A 15534-nucleotide genomic window follows, 5' to 3' on the forward strand; every position below is an offset into this window, starting at 1 on the left:
TCAATATTATTAGTCTCAGGTGTAGTCTCAGTCTACTTAATGGTGTCTTAGTTACTGCTCCTTGGTCCTCTGAGAACTTCTGGATAAGGCTCTGCAGGTAAAGAGTTACATTAAAAAGAAGACAGCTATTATCTACCACCCTGGTGTGGTTCAGGATTTTAGTAACAAGTCACACCATCTTTAAAAAGTCTTGAAAAACCCTGGTAGCTTTGCTTTTATGTCTTTTTAAGTGCACGTGGGTACCCCATCCCACCCCACCCCACCCCTGTTCTTGGTAAGACATGTCTACTTCAACAGGAGAGTTACAGGTAATGAGCAAAGAATTAGAAATCCATTTTGACCTCAAAGAGAATGCTTTTCAGAACAGTCATGAGGATTACAACATTCTCTGAGAAAAACGTGTGGCAAACGTTCTCAGTGAGATGCTTCAAAATGAATTCCGGACACTGTCCCCAGTAACACGAGTGGGGGAAACAGACGAGCTGAAGGTAGGACACTTCCCGAGGAACTGAGATCTTGGAGAAGGTGCCCCCCTTGCCTTATTTTGTGGGTTTACTTCATGGTTTAAGACAACTTACAACTCTGCCATTTTAGTGCTGGCTCTTTACTACAGGAAAGGGAGAAACAGAAGTAGCCGAGTCTTTTTTCTAATAATCTTACAGCTTTGTTGTTTTGCCCAGATTTTAGAAAGAGATGTTGTTACCAGGTTTTATTACACAGTTTTGATAGTAACATATTATATGAAATCATCTTCATAAATTTTGTATTAAGGTAGCAGTGTCAGTACCTGAAATTGATTCAAAATGCTTAAGATACTCAATTACTTTTTAACACTGTTATACAATGCGGTGACTTATATCTTCTATTTTACAAGAATTTGATGATGCAACATCATTGTAATTGATTCATTTTCTCAATTAAATAAAGCTACTGTGCTTTTCTTTATATGAATGCCACATAGACCATAGAGTTAGATGTATTATCTCCTTTCTCTGTTTCAGATATATTGCCTTAAAGGCTGTATTCTGTTTCTCTGTTAATTCCACCAGAAAATTTAATGCCACAGATATATTTTTCAAATTCTGACCTGCCATGTACTCGACTGTATTTATATTAGGCATATTTTTCACTGCTAAACTCTTTGTGTTTACCTTTTTCAAGATTGCATTACACTACAGGCGCAGCAACCATAAAACAGACCCAAACAACGTCAACCTCCATTCACTGCCTCTGCTTTTGCACACAGTTCATGAAAAAGTGAAGCCCCTAGTTTTATAGCACATTAAAAGTGGTGCTAAGGTACTCAATATAAAATGTTAGCTCTGTGGACGCCTCTTTATTCTGGGTCCGCCTTCCAAATGCTTAGCCGTGAGAGCAGAGTTCAGAGGAACACAATAATATTGTTAGGGCTGATGCATTGCCTGCACCTCACAACATATGAAATGCTGTTTATAACCAACTTGTCCAAGTCCACATTCTTGCTTGTACATTTTGCTTGTGCTGAGTTTTCTATGTCTAACTAGTGCTTTGGGACAATGAAGAGAACAGTAATTGCTGCAGTCATATCCTTTGCTAATCAGTCTCTAGAACTAGTAGCATTTTGATACACTAATTCCCTCTTCTGGGCATAGCTTTTCTCTTTTGCCAGCCCTTCCATCCAAGACTTTAAGCTGCACTAACAGGGTTAGTTATGCCTTATACAGATCCTCATGTGTTTAAACAGGGAAGTGTGACTTCTGGTGATAAAAAGCAACCCCGGAAGTCTCACAGAGTGCTCCTGTATCTGTAGAGGTACATACACTTCACAGGCAGTGGTAAACCTGACCTGGCTACCAGCCCTTTTACATTACATTCAGAAGCACAATCAGAAAACGAAAATGAATCCACCTATGTAACTTAGAGAAGACACCAGCTCCAGCTTTCATTTTCTCTTTTACTCCCTGAAATTATGGCTTGCCCTACAGCTCTTGTCTGAGAGATTTATGTGTGACCTAGGTCAGATCTTCCAATATCAGTTGACAAATTTTCTCTTTACATATTTACTGCTTTTCAAGCTTGTGTTATTTTTCTCTTAAATAGAAAAAAGAAACAGAAAATTAAATCATACGGTTGGGATTTTTGAAGAATAGCATTTTTATTTGTTATGCTACTGACATCGCACTGGAGCTGTCAGCGCTGAACTCTTCTTTATTCTTGTTTTAAACTTCAAATTTCAGAAACTGTAGCTGTTTTGCAAAGACTCCTTCCAAATCAGATGCATGAGAAAAATGACCTAAAGAATTTTTGAAATGGAAAAGACCTCAGAGATGATCTAGTTCAACCTACTCATTTTGCTGTTAGGGAAACTGAGGCTCAGAGGGTCACAGACAGAACCTGCTTGGACCTGACCACTGACTCAGGAGGCAGCCTAGCGTGGGGAAAGTGCAGAAATGTAGGAGCCAGAAAGACCCCTGGAATCCCACTCTGGTCCCCATGGCCTCAGAAGCTCCCTCACTTCACTGGGCTCAGGGTTCTCATCTTGAAGTGAAGGGATGAGCTAGAGGAGCCCAAAGTGCCTCAAAGGCAGAGCTTCTCATGCAGGTGCTGTGCCTTTTTTCTTACCTGAGGGAGAACTGGTACCGGCATTTAATCTCATTTTACCTAGTACTGTGCTGGGTGCTAAAACTTAGGAAAGCACCACCTCCAATCCATTATAAGGTGCAACCCTCCCCCGCCCCCCCCCCCCCAGTCTAACCAGGCGGTGGTGCAGTAGAACTTCAGACTAGAATATGGAGAACCCAGGTTCGAAACCTCGAGGTCACCGGCTTGAGTGTGGGCTCATGTGGCTTGAGCACGGGCTCACCAGCTTGAGCGAGGGGTCACTGGCTTGAGCGTGGGATCTCAGACATGACCCCACGGTCACTGGTTTGAGCCCAAAGGTTGAGGCTTGAAGCACAAGGTCACTGGCTTGAGCAAGGGTTCACTCGCTCTGCTGTAGCCCCCTGGTCAAGGCACATATGAGAAAGCAATCACTGAACAACTAAGGAGCTGCAATGAAGAATTGATGCTTTCCATCTCTCTCCCTTCCTTCCTGTCTGTCCTTACCTGACCCTCTCTCTGACTCTGTCTCTGTCAAAAAACAAACAAAATATAAACCCCCCAAACAGTGCTAAAATCTCAAAAAACCTTCAGTAAGAGAAAAAAAATCACTTCCACGTGACCACATGCTGAATACACATAGCTTTGTACCCACTAATTAAAGTAAGTGTTCCCTAACAGAGGACTGTTTTGAAAAAAGGAATAGAATAGAATTTACTCTGGTTATCCACAAGTGGCAATTTTGGAAAATCGACATTTTTAGATACTGATTATAAGACTAAATAAATAAATATATTCTAATAATATAAAATGAATAAGTCTAATTCACTGGTGCTATCCTATAACCTTGGTTCAGCCTCTTACCTTGTTCAAGTGCTTATCATGTCTGTGGGTCTATTAGCAAATTTTGTATAGTATAAACCCAAAAACTGAGTCAAATCACTTATTTAAACAAACAAAAAAGACAATATAAAAATAAGTCATAAGAGGATCTAGCAGAGAGCTCCTCACTAGACTATAAGAAAGTCCCTATGATTCCCATAGTCTAAGATCACTCGGGCACCTTCTTTCTCCCTACACCTGAAGCTCCAGTTGCATTCAGGAGTGGCCTGTTGTGAAAAGCTAAAATGATATGTCCCTGAATTTAACAAACAGATGGATGGCAAAGAAAGGCTCTAAGATGCCTTGAGAAGGACACCACTCAGATGGGACCATAAATTAGATCACTTGGCTCTGTGGCTTCCCGAGAATCAAGGACAATGCATTTTCCCACAGAACCCAAACCGAGGTGCGGAGTGACATGATTCATCTGCTGGGCCTGCCGGTCAGTGAGCTGGGAGAAGGACCCGGCTGCCAGTCTTCTTATCCCTCGTGTATTTAAAACTGACATAGCTCACGTCCCGTTCCACACTAGTATGCAGGAACCTTAGTAAATCATCCTCTGGGCGAATGTTAAATTTTAAGATTTTGAACCTAAATTTTGCTAGAAAAGCAGGAGCTTTTCTAATGTTCAAAATGACCAGTGTGAATTACAAAATTAACCTTTTCCTTAATGGAACAAGGTCTGGCCAAGGAATCCATTAAGCACTTTCCTTTTGAAGATTTTAGACATTTGCTTTATCAAACTGTTCTTTTTTCTTTGTTCCAAAAAAGGGTGGTCTTATTTCAGACTCGAGTTTATCAGTTATGTGTGTGTGTGAGGGTGAGAGTGGAGGAGGTGTTTTTTTCTGAGAAAGGTTTGTTGACCATTCCCTTCTTCATGGTCAAATAAACCTGCTATCGCAACAGTTTTATCTTTTTAAATATGTCAAACTGTCTGAAAGGGTTTTTCTCGTATTATCATTTAGTTTGCATCCCTATTACCTTCCACAGGCCAGAGAATCCAGAATGATGTTCGAGGTCATGTAGTCCAATTTCTTGCCCCATGAAAAATTTGTTTTATAATATTCCTGACAGGCATACTGTCTTTGGCTAGAAGACATCCAATGATGGGATTCCAATGATTCTGTCTTGGGTAGCTTAAATTGTTAGAAAGTTCTTTCTTATTTTGAGCCCAAATATGTCTTCCTATAGGATGTGTCCCTGGTTGGGAGCTGTAATGATTAAGTCTGATGTCAGCTCTTCATATGTTTGAAGATAGTTATCATGTCTCTATAATGTTTTCTTTCTTCAATGAACATCCTATTTTCTTCCTATGATCATATGCTAGGTTTATCCTCTACTCTCCTCCTCATATTAGCAGTGACTCTCTAACAACATCCCCCTGCCCCAAGCAGCCCCAATGTGCTTCGTGGGAAAATGACTTCACCCCTCGCTGTAGGGCGAGGCATGTGGTTCAGGACTAACTGCTAGTCAGGATCATCAAAATCCCCTGGGCACAGGCAGGTAAATAGGCCCAACCAAACGGAAGCCTAGGATCTCTGAGTGCATGTGAGGAAGAGACATGCAGGTCACCCTGGAATCCCAACAGCCGTTCTTGGTCTGTGAAGGTAGAAGTCTTCTAAGAATAGAGCCAAAAGTGACTTGTTGGATCAAGTTCTGCCTAAAACCAGCAAATACTCACTCAGCTTTTTGATCATGCAGTTCAATAGATTCCCCTTGTGGTTGAGGCAACTCCAAATGGGGTTTTCTACTTCCTAAACCAGCCGCCTGGAAGGACTCAGGCATGATTTCACATTCTCCACCATGGTGGTCACCCTTCTCTGGATATGATGTCATAGAGTATGATACTCACGCCCGAGTGCCCCTTGGGCTGACTGGCTTATTTCACCACCTTGCTCTGGACACCAAGCACTACTCAGAAGAAGCTGTGGAATCTACAAGTGCATTGACATTTCTGATGGCCATCACACAGCTGGCTTAACTGAGAGAAACAGGAGTACATAAATCTTGAACTGAGTGCTCATGTTGGCAGCACACAGGCTGAAAGTGGAACAGTACAGAGAAGTTTAATAGGATCCCTGCACAACGATGACTTGCAAATCATGAAGTGTTCCATATTTTAAAAAAATCTTGGACTGAAAAAGAATTCTTTCCCGTGAACTCTTATGTGTTTCATACTGTAAGAGTATTTGAGATTCAAAATGAGTGAATGACTGAACCAATTATAGAATCTAGACAAGTCTGATGAGATTTCTAATTGTTACTTCTCCCCTTAAAACAGACAGAACTGCATCAGCTTTTGTTTGGCTGAGGACAGGACTGGTCATCATTGAAGAAGAATCATACATTCTTGAGGCCTAAAAGAATTTTAATCTGACCTAGCTCCCAACAACCCGTCTGATCCTTGAATCCCTTCATTATATCCCTAGTGACCAGACTTCTGTGTGACGGGGAGGTTAAGTCTTCTGACTGTCCATTCTAACTTTGTTCAGGCTAAACTCCTGACAGTATAAATCCACGCCTTTTCTTACACGTTCGAACCCTCAGATAACTGAAGACAATGATCACATCCCCTTGGAGGCTGTTATTCTTCAGGTGTTAATGCCTGCAGTGTTGAGTGGGGGTATGAACATGGAAGAAAAGAAAGAGGACAAAATTAGTAATTTAAAGTCTAAGGATGTGTATTGATTCCTTAGTTCCTCCTTATCCTAAAATATGCTATGCCAACATGTAAAAAGTTAGACTAAATCATTAAATCACTGATGCATGTATGTTTTTCAAGTCCTCACTCTATGACAGGCACTGTGCTAGACTCTATTACCTAGATGATGGATAACATACAATTGCTGGACCAAATAATAAAGTCCCTGAAACTTAGTGGCAGAACTAAGACATAAGCATAGGGCTTGCACTCTCCTCGACAGGCCACTCAATATTCGTATAGAACACAATTTGCTGGTTTCAGGGAACTGTAGATTTCTAAAATAGCTTCTCTCAACAGGTGATATCTCTGGGATTTTTCTTGTCATAGTATGTTTGACTACAATGTTTGGCTTGCTGAGATTTTGAGATAAGCTGCCATTGTAGCCAATAGGTGGTTTGTATGGGATTAGAAAGGAAAGAATCTTGAAATCTTGAAATATAGTCACACATAACCATGTTAATTAACATGTGCCTTACTGGCTTGATTGTAAATGAAATTCAAAATATTCAATAGATTAAAAAACAAAGTTATGACCCTGTCTCAGTAGGTCAATTGGTTAGAGCTTCTTCCTGATACTCCAAGAAAAGAAGTCATGGACCTAGAATAAACTGAGGAAAGTTTGACTTCTGCTTTAGAGTTTTACTTTGCACCTCTCATATTTTGATATAGGAAAAATCAAGTTTCAATAAACTCCAAGAGAGTCCTGGGGGGATGGTGATGAGTAAGGTAGCTGAAGGTGTGGGAGAGAGGAAACCACTCACATAAGGTATGAAAGGAAACACATCTAATACAGCATTTTTTGGACTGTTTGCCATACAACTGCTAGTTCCTACAAGATATTATTTAGAGACATTTAAAAATATCAACAGATGGAAGCAGAACTGCTTGTGTGTTTGTGCACACATGTGTGTATGTATCAGAGAGTAGATTCCCACTCACTCTGTGTCCTGTCTTTCCATACTTATGCAAGTCACTGACCTAGGATTCTTCCATCAATTTCCAGATGAGGAAACTGAGATCTGAAAAGAAATAAGGTCAAACAACTAAAAAGAAAAGCCCAAACTAGAACTTGAGTTAGCTCTGTATGTGTGTTTGGGTGGAAACCATGTACTGACAATAGTTTAATTTGTGACTTGTTGGGTGTGTCACCTGCTGCCTCCTGGTTCCCTCTGCCTGAATCACTGAATATTTCCAGCTGCCTGGCTACCCAGAAAAAATAGGGCTGTCCAAAGAGCACAGGCCGGATTGAGGCCTTTGGCTGGAACTTTCCTTTGTTTTACTGTATTTTACCAAACTAGAACTAGGACTATGGTCAAGATCTTCTCATGCCCAGAATGGTGCTCTCTGCAACCTGTTTCTGAACAGAAAACAAGGCAAGGTTCATTAATCCCTTTAGTATTTCCTTCCTCTTCTGAGCTCCTTTCCTCATAAGACTATTTAATTTCTCAGCTTTTCTTTCCTTCTCTTGATGGTGGTCACCATGTATATAGACTGTGACAGTGTATACAGCATAACAGTCCATTCATACAAGAGTTGTAACTCGATGTCTCAGCTTCCCACAATTCCTTGGAGATGACGTCTTGGCTCTGTGCATAAACAAACAACTGCCTCCTTTCCGAGCTCCTAGCAGTCCCTGGAACCCCTCTTTCCAGCTGGTATGTCCCAGGCTATCTCCAGCCCTAAATCTAATCAGCTCTTTGCTCCTTTTAGGCAACTCATTGATTTTTCAATGAACTTAGCTCATATGTTTTATTGGCACTAAAGAGGGTTGGGTTCTTAGCATCATTAACATTTTAGTTGAGAAAGAATTCCCCAACCCCCTAAGCATTAATACAGAACTGTTAAACATCTAAAAAGTAACCTGTGCTCAAACAAAGCTTGGCCAGGACTGCCCCCTTTTTAACTTGTATGCCAATGAGCTCCTAGCCTCAAATCTACCCAAGCTTCCCTTACTGGATGGCGATTAAGTAAAGGCTGGAGTACAATAAAAGTTGATGTCGTTGTCCGTTGCTGCTGCCTAGGACCACTTCCCCCCAGGGATCCATATCTATCAGTAAATACCTAGCAGGTGGGGAGCATCCTGGGATAGTAATTTACATCTCTGCAGACATGCCAGTTGGAGGCAGGCAGTACCTAAGTGGATGGGTGTATAAAATAAGGATGGCTATTTGGGCTCAAAGCCACTGGGTACCTTAGTTCACTTTCTCCCCCACCATCCCTCTAAAGTGGGAGGCCAGTCTGACCCTTTTGCTGAATACCTGGTAATCAGGAATGAGTAATTTAATGGCTATGGACCCCCATTCCTCTTCTATAAAATAAAGGAGTTGGACTAGTTGTAAGATCTCTTCACATCCTAAAATTCTACGATTCTGTGAAGCAGCAGACAACACCTATAAAACCAAAGGGGAAACAATGGAAGGCCTCCCTGACCACAGAGCGAGCTTAAGAGAAAGAGAAGATGACAAAGTCACCGCCTGAAAGCCCACCTGGGCACTAAGTGTATTACTGCAAACTTCTGGGTTAACCCGACTATTTACAAATTATAAAAGTCATGGTTCCCACTTACTAAACTAAAAATGACTAGATTCTGTATATAATTCTATATACTATGATTGTGATTGTGAATGATAAATGATAACTCAAAAAAGAAAGGCTGTAACGGAAGGCTCTTATGGGATCAGAAAAGTAATTCATTTTAGTCCTACCAGGTGTGAGACATGGTCATATATTTTCAGAGTTACATAGGTAAATCCCTAAAGTACTTTCTGGAAATATAAATAATACTAATATTACCTTGTTCTTGTTTACCACCTTATACTTTTCACAGTGCTCTCTAAGGCATTAGCTTATATAACCATGATAATTCTGCTCCCCTCCTCACCCCCAGCAGCATAGAAAATGTGCTATATGTGCCAAGCCTAACTCATAGAGGGTGGCACGGAACCCCTCAGAGGCACGTGCCAACTGACCTTAGGGGCAGAGATCTTAAAATGCAATGATTTCCAACCTCAGACTGGTTCCCAGTCATCTCAAAGGGATTCATGAAATTCTCAAACCCAATTTCATTATCTGGTCTCTGCTACACTTGTCATCTCCATTTTAATATATCACTTCTCTCCGCTACTGTTCTTCCCTCCCCTTTCTGACTTCCCTCTCGGTGTTGCTATAAAAGTTATCTACAGAAATTCCTAAACTGAGCCCTGGCTAGTTAGCTCAGTGGTAGAGCATCAGCCCGGTGTGTGGGTATTCTGGGTTTGATTCCTGGTCAGGGCACACAGGAGAAGCGACCATCTGCTTCTCCACACTTCCCCCTCCCTTTCTTTCTCTATTTCTCTCTCTCCCCCATGCCCACAGCCAAGGTTTGAATGGTTCTAGTAAGTTGGCCCTGGGAGCTGAGGATGGCTCCATGGACTCCCCTCAGGTGCTAAAATAGCTCAGTTGCCCCAGATGGGCAGAGCATAGCTTAGTAGGGGGCTTAACGGGTAGATCCCAGTCTGGGCACATGTGGGAGTCTGTCTCTCTGCCTCCCTGAAATAAGAAATTCCTAAACTATTAGTGAAATGAAGGTAATGATAGTAGCAGTAAACTCCTGAGTGGAAGAACTAGAAGGACACCAAACACAACACACTGCTGACCTTCGTCTTCTACCAGACGATTCTCCTCTTGATGCAAGTGCCTGCCTGTCCTTGTAGCCTCTGAGCCTCAGCCCAAGCATTACCCACTCTGTGGAACCTCATGACTCCCTGAAGTGAGCTACCTCTTCCTCTTGAGGCCAGAGCATACCATCTCTTGTAGAGTTCCTTTTACATCAACTGGCATTTGTCTATGCTTCCCCCCACACTGGGTAAGAGTCTCTGAGAGTAGGGCCACATCTGTTTCATTTCTGTACGCCCAGTACATAGCACAGTATCAGGTAAATAGGAGATGTTCAATGACAAATATATGTTGAAGTAAATTGACATGTATGTCATACAATAGTTTAGAAAGTGTTATAAAAACCAAACCATGGGGTTATTGCTTAAAATAAATATCACTAACCTGGCTGGGTAATTAATATACCTCAATTGAGGCAGTAACAAGTAATTTATCTTTCATGGGAAACTTCACATTTCTAAGCTACCCACACTTTGGGGATGATTTCTCTTTCATTTTCCTCTATTTTAAAGATATACTAGGAACCTACCTCCTGTATTTTGCATAGGCTAATAAGCAGATAAAATTATAAGACCTCTTGATAAGGATGAGATAGATATTGGGAGAATTTGATGTGGCAATTAAAAGATTCCTGGGAAGAAGCAAATGTGTATAAGTAAACATATTCATAAAATCTAAATTTTACCTCTGCATATTATGGAATATAAACTCTGACGTTATGGCTTAAAATATCAATATATTTTAAGTGTTTATATACTAAATAGTGAGGGTAAAAATAAACAATGAATTAACATATGTAGGCTAGAAATTTGATTAGAAAAAAATGGCTTTCATATTGCTTTTTGGACTCTAATCAAGTAAAGGTGAGTATGTGAGTATGTGGGGTGTTACCAACTGCTGTTTTCTCTTTGATTAGAGACCTCTCAGAAAAAACTGGATACTTACAATTTGCTAAAGAATCCTTGGTGTTCTGAACTTCAAAAAGTTCATGCAACAAAGAATAGATTCCAAACACCTCTTTTTAAAGAAGGCAAACTTTTTAGGTATTATTTTGCAATTCTAGGTCAGTCTAGGCATGATCAATACATTAATAGATAAGTAAGATAGTGAAATCTATAGTCTAAATTTAACATTGACTATAAAACAATGTTAAATTACCAAAATTAGGATTAGTAACAATATAGTCAAAGGCTTTAAAAAAAAATAAAGTTCAGTGTAAAAATTCTAGTATTTTGACCTTAGATTTTATAGTGTTTAATATTTTAAAATAGTTTTCAGAACATATGCTTTCTATTCTACTGTGAGATACTCTATCCAAAGCACAATTTATTACTGCAAACTAAATGAATATTTAAAAGACAGTCTGTCAATTAAAAAAAAATTAAATAGTAGGTTTCAAAGCCAAGTTAAGAAAAATATTTTCTCTTTGACAAACTGCTTACATTTAAATGAAAACAGGGAAAATCTGGTCAATAATATGGATTGCATATAATAAAAGGACCTTAGATCATGTTAATACAAGGATCAGAAGGCAGTAACTTCAATTAAAACCACCCAATTATTTAGCAAACTTTCAGATACAGCAAATAAATTAATCTGTTTTAAATGAAAGTACTCAGATAAGTAGCTTGTTGACCTATGAGTAGTCTCAGTAGCAGCAATCACAGCAAAGCAAGAATCTGCTGGAGCAAGGCAAAGCCCCCCCATAAAACAAATGGTGTTAGTAATCAAAAAGCATCTGTGATACATACTTCCTTGGTTAGTAAGTAGCAGGGGGCTCTCAGCAATGCCACCTATAACTTCCCCCGTATTTTGATATATAGCGTATAAGGGGTAAACACATTTCTCTTACCCATGAACAATTGGGGTATTTTGCTTTTAACAATAAGATATTTTCATTTCTGTACTAACTTGTGAAAAAGACCAGTCGTTATATTATTAAGAACGCGTCCTTCACTTAAAATCCTCTATTATCCACTTATGTTTAACTTGCATTGGGATTTAAGAATGCCTCTTTATTGAGACGAGTAATATGTCATCATTTTGTTCAGCTAACAGGCCTGACAGACCCTGTCTCCTTGAGTTAAAGAACAGTAGATCTCTATTTCTTACACTGGTGGCAAAAGCTGGCAGAATGAATGAGAATTAGCCAATTGGTAGTAAAGGTTTTTAATGTTAAAGATCCAGACTTACCTTTTGCCTTAGCCTTAACTATTCTATTTGCCCAGATGATAGTATATTTTTCTCAATAAAAATGATCTCTATATATTGCAACAATTTATTTGAATGCCTTTCTTATGCATTTTTAACAAATAACACCACAATTCACTATATCTCTTATGTTTTTGATCTTTTTTACTACTTACCGTCATCTTTATTTGAAACAGATTTTTAACAGATAATTTTGATCTTACAACAATATCTTGCTTCCATTTTATTCAAATAATTCTTAAAAACAGCTTAAAAAGCCGTTTGGAATAACATCAAGCTTGCCATCAATCAAACGAAAAAATTCCGCTGGCGGTTGTATAAACATCAGATCAAGTCTGATGTCTTCAAGGATTTCAGAGTGAACCATAAAAAACTCCATTAACTTCTGACAAAGAATGCAAATTAATCACAACATGGGGTGAAATGAAATTAAAGGCTCTTTTCTAATCAATGACAAGGCAGGATGAAATATTTGTTACTCTCTCCGCACTCAGACTGCCTAGGATGTTTGCACTTCCCTTGCAAAGCCCCAAATGTAAGGTGTGAGTACAGATTCACCCACAGTGCCTGTTTAGCCCTCCTATCAACCCCCCCACACACCCCCAGAGCGATCTGCTTACAAGTCGTGGAGATTCACAAAACACACTAATCATCTGAATCTCAGGTGCATCCAATTTGTTATTCACACTCTCCCATGCCAGTGAAAAGCCTGGCGCAGACAGATGCACCAGGAACCCTAAATGACAGTTTGGCCTCCGGAAGCACGATCACTACAGCAGAATCTAGTACAGCCTCCAGGTGAAATGTCTGGAGCTCCATATGGAGCAGGGAAAATTAACAACAAGATGAAAATCACTGCAGCAGCAGGGAGTCAGAATTTTTGAAAAAAAAATGAAATTTAAAGATGAAGAAAGAGAAGTAATAAATTAATGGGGTGTGAAAACATTCAAAGCTTTACAATACCAGGGGCACTATTTGCTCAGATTTTTTTTTTCCTTTTTTTAACTTCAGGTCATTTTGATGTAATTTATTAACCAAGATCAGGAAATATAGCCAAAAGATGAACAAGATTTTTACACATGCAAAAGTACTTTAAGTACATTTGTATCTGTATTATCTTCATTTTCCTGTGGCATCTTGCTTACCAAAATTTCAAATACCAGAGCTGGCTCATCCCCTGAGAAGTCTCCTTAATGGATTTACTATCATCCTAATGCAGAGGAATACTGTAAAGTTTGAATGAAGGATGATGATTTTAGCATGCAATCTCTTTTCTTTATCCTAAATTATGGTGTCATTAAACAAACCATTGCCCACCATGTTTTTTAAATCAACTGAATTTGGATCTACATGATTAACTATACACAGCTCCAGTCCTTGTCCAGACCTGCACATCTTACCAGATTACTATATTGAAGCTAAATTGTTCAAGAAATTGAGATAATATCTGCTTGTAAGAGGTTTAAAACCACAATTTTTCATTATCCTATTGCTGAATATGCTTCACAGGCACCCAGAATGTAATGGCACTGGAGCCCTCCGGACCCTCCTGTCACCCTGCTAAACACATGGTAAAAAAAGCAAAAGGGCTCAAGGGAATGGTCTTGTCATCATCGACAATGGCACAACCCTCTGCTGTTCAGCATTTCTCATCGACATAAGAGGCCTCCCTAGGGCGGAGAAGGCAAACCCAGTGAAGAAAAAGGCTTGGTGGGGCTGAGGGGGAAGAGCAGTGGTACGAATAGCCAACCAAGTTCAAAATACACAGAGCCTGTCATTTGGTTTAGTTACCTGCAAATCCTAGACCTAGCTGTACCCGCCCTCACTGAGGCAATGTGGATTGCCTCTGTGAACCTCAGTCTGCTCACCTGGGGTCTGGGTTATCAGTCCCTGCAGGGCAGATGTATAGGCAGAGTCAGGTCACACAAAGTGCTCTGGAGCTCAGTGTGGGAAAGGTGCTAGAGCAGGGGTAGTCAATCTTTTTATACCTACCGCCCACTTTTGTATCTCTGTTAGTAGTAAAATTTTCTAACTGCCCACCGGTTCCACAGCAATGGTGATTTATAAAGTAGGGAAGTAACTTTACTTTCTAAAATTTATAAAGCAGAGTTACAACAAGTTAAAGCATATAATAATAATTACTTACCAAGTACTTTCTGTCGGATTTTCGCTAAGTTTGGCAGAATAAATCTTTATAAAACAACTTACTATAGTTAAATCTATCTTTTTATTTATACTTTGGTTGCTCCGCTACCGCCCACCATGAAAGCTGAAACGCCCACTAGTGGGCGGTAGACCCCAGGTTGACTACCACTGTGCTAGATGAAGCCAGGGCATTGTTCTTCCTAGAGACTGCATCGTTAGTGGCCCTCCATCTTTTTTTCTTTAGAGTCCTAAACTGCACGCCAAGGAGGCTATGCAACTTTAAGGCCTAAAAGAAACTAAAATATAGTATTTTCAAGTACCAAATAAAAACCCAACCCACAAAACAATAAAATTCACAGGGAATAATTATTTTAACAAAAATCCAGTCCTTTAACCTTTATATTGGTCCCAGGCCACTGACTCTCCTTGATATCTTCCCAACATGCCTTCCTCAGCTGCATCCCCACTGGGTATGCACCATGTCACCGGCAGGAAGAGGCGCTGCTAACAACGCTGTCAGCAGCACTGAGGCTGGGCAGGGAGAGGAAGTCTTGAAGCTGGCCTCTCCTCCCCATTTCACCTCTGCTCATTTGACGCTCGGCTCCAGTTGCGGCTGGCAGGTTGCTGAGCATACCGTTTTGCATCGTTCAGTTGATGATTAGAAATTGTTTTGTGCTACAGCCAACATCAAGGCCAGTGGGGTGGCCCTTTGTACTTTTCCAAGTGGTTTTAAATCCATCTCATTTGATCTGCATACTTCCTTTAATCATATAGGAAAGGAGTGACAAATGGGATAAGGCAGTTCCCAGCTCGGTAAACAGGACACTGCTTTGGAAAGTAGTGAGTTTCCTGTCACTGGGGGTGTTCCCGGATAGTGTGGATGTTTGCTTTTCAGGCATTGTAAAGAGGTCTGCTTCAATGTGTCTGAGATCACTTCCAATCTTGAGAGTTTACTATTCATTCTGGACTACTCCACTTGGGATGCAATGACACCAAACCACCTGCAGTTCAAGAGTGAGAAATCAGCCGTTCTGTTTGCCCATTTTATGAGGGCAGGCTCTCTCACAGAGTGGTTGGGGGTTCAAATTAGGTAATATGGGCCAAACAGAAGGAATTATTTCATAATCCAGTCTCTGCGATACTATAAAAATAAACATTTTGCTTCAAGGCTTTATTTGAGGATAAAAGAGAGGGGACCAGAAAGGAATTTATAAGGTACTCTTTCCCAATCTTCTGTCTACAGGACAAAGCCTGTAAAATAAATGCCAGCTCTATCAAAAGTCATTATTGATTGTAGCAATGAAACACAAACTTCTGTTGAAAAATGTGGGAAATAAGCCTGATGGCATCAAAGCTGCCTC

General features: G+C 40.2%; 1 protein-coding gene and 1 non-coding gene across 7 annotated transcripts in view; one reads left to right on the top strand and one right to left on the bottom strand.

Annotated features, from left to right (window-relative positions):
* Nucleotides 1–15534, bottom strand: part of MAP2K5 (mitogen-activated protein kinase kinase 5) — a 280465-nt gene that overhangs the window by 67484 nt on the left and 197447 nt on the right. The window lies entirely within an intron of this gene.
* On the top strand, nucleotides 5476–5581 carry LOC136377837 (U6 spliceosomal RNA). The gene has a single exon (XR_010746459.1). It is a non-coding gene; the product is annotated as a U6 spliceosomal RNA (small nuclear RNA).

This window comes from Saccopteryx leptura, chromosome 6 (assembly GCF_036850995.1).
Source record: "Saccopteryx leptura isolate mSacLep1 chromosome 6, mSacLep1_pri_phased_curated, whole genome shotgun sequence".
NCBI lineage: Eukaryota > Metazoa > Chordata > Mammalia > Chiroptera > Emballonuridae > Saccopteryx > Saccopteryx leptura.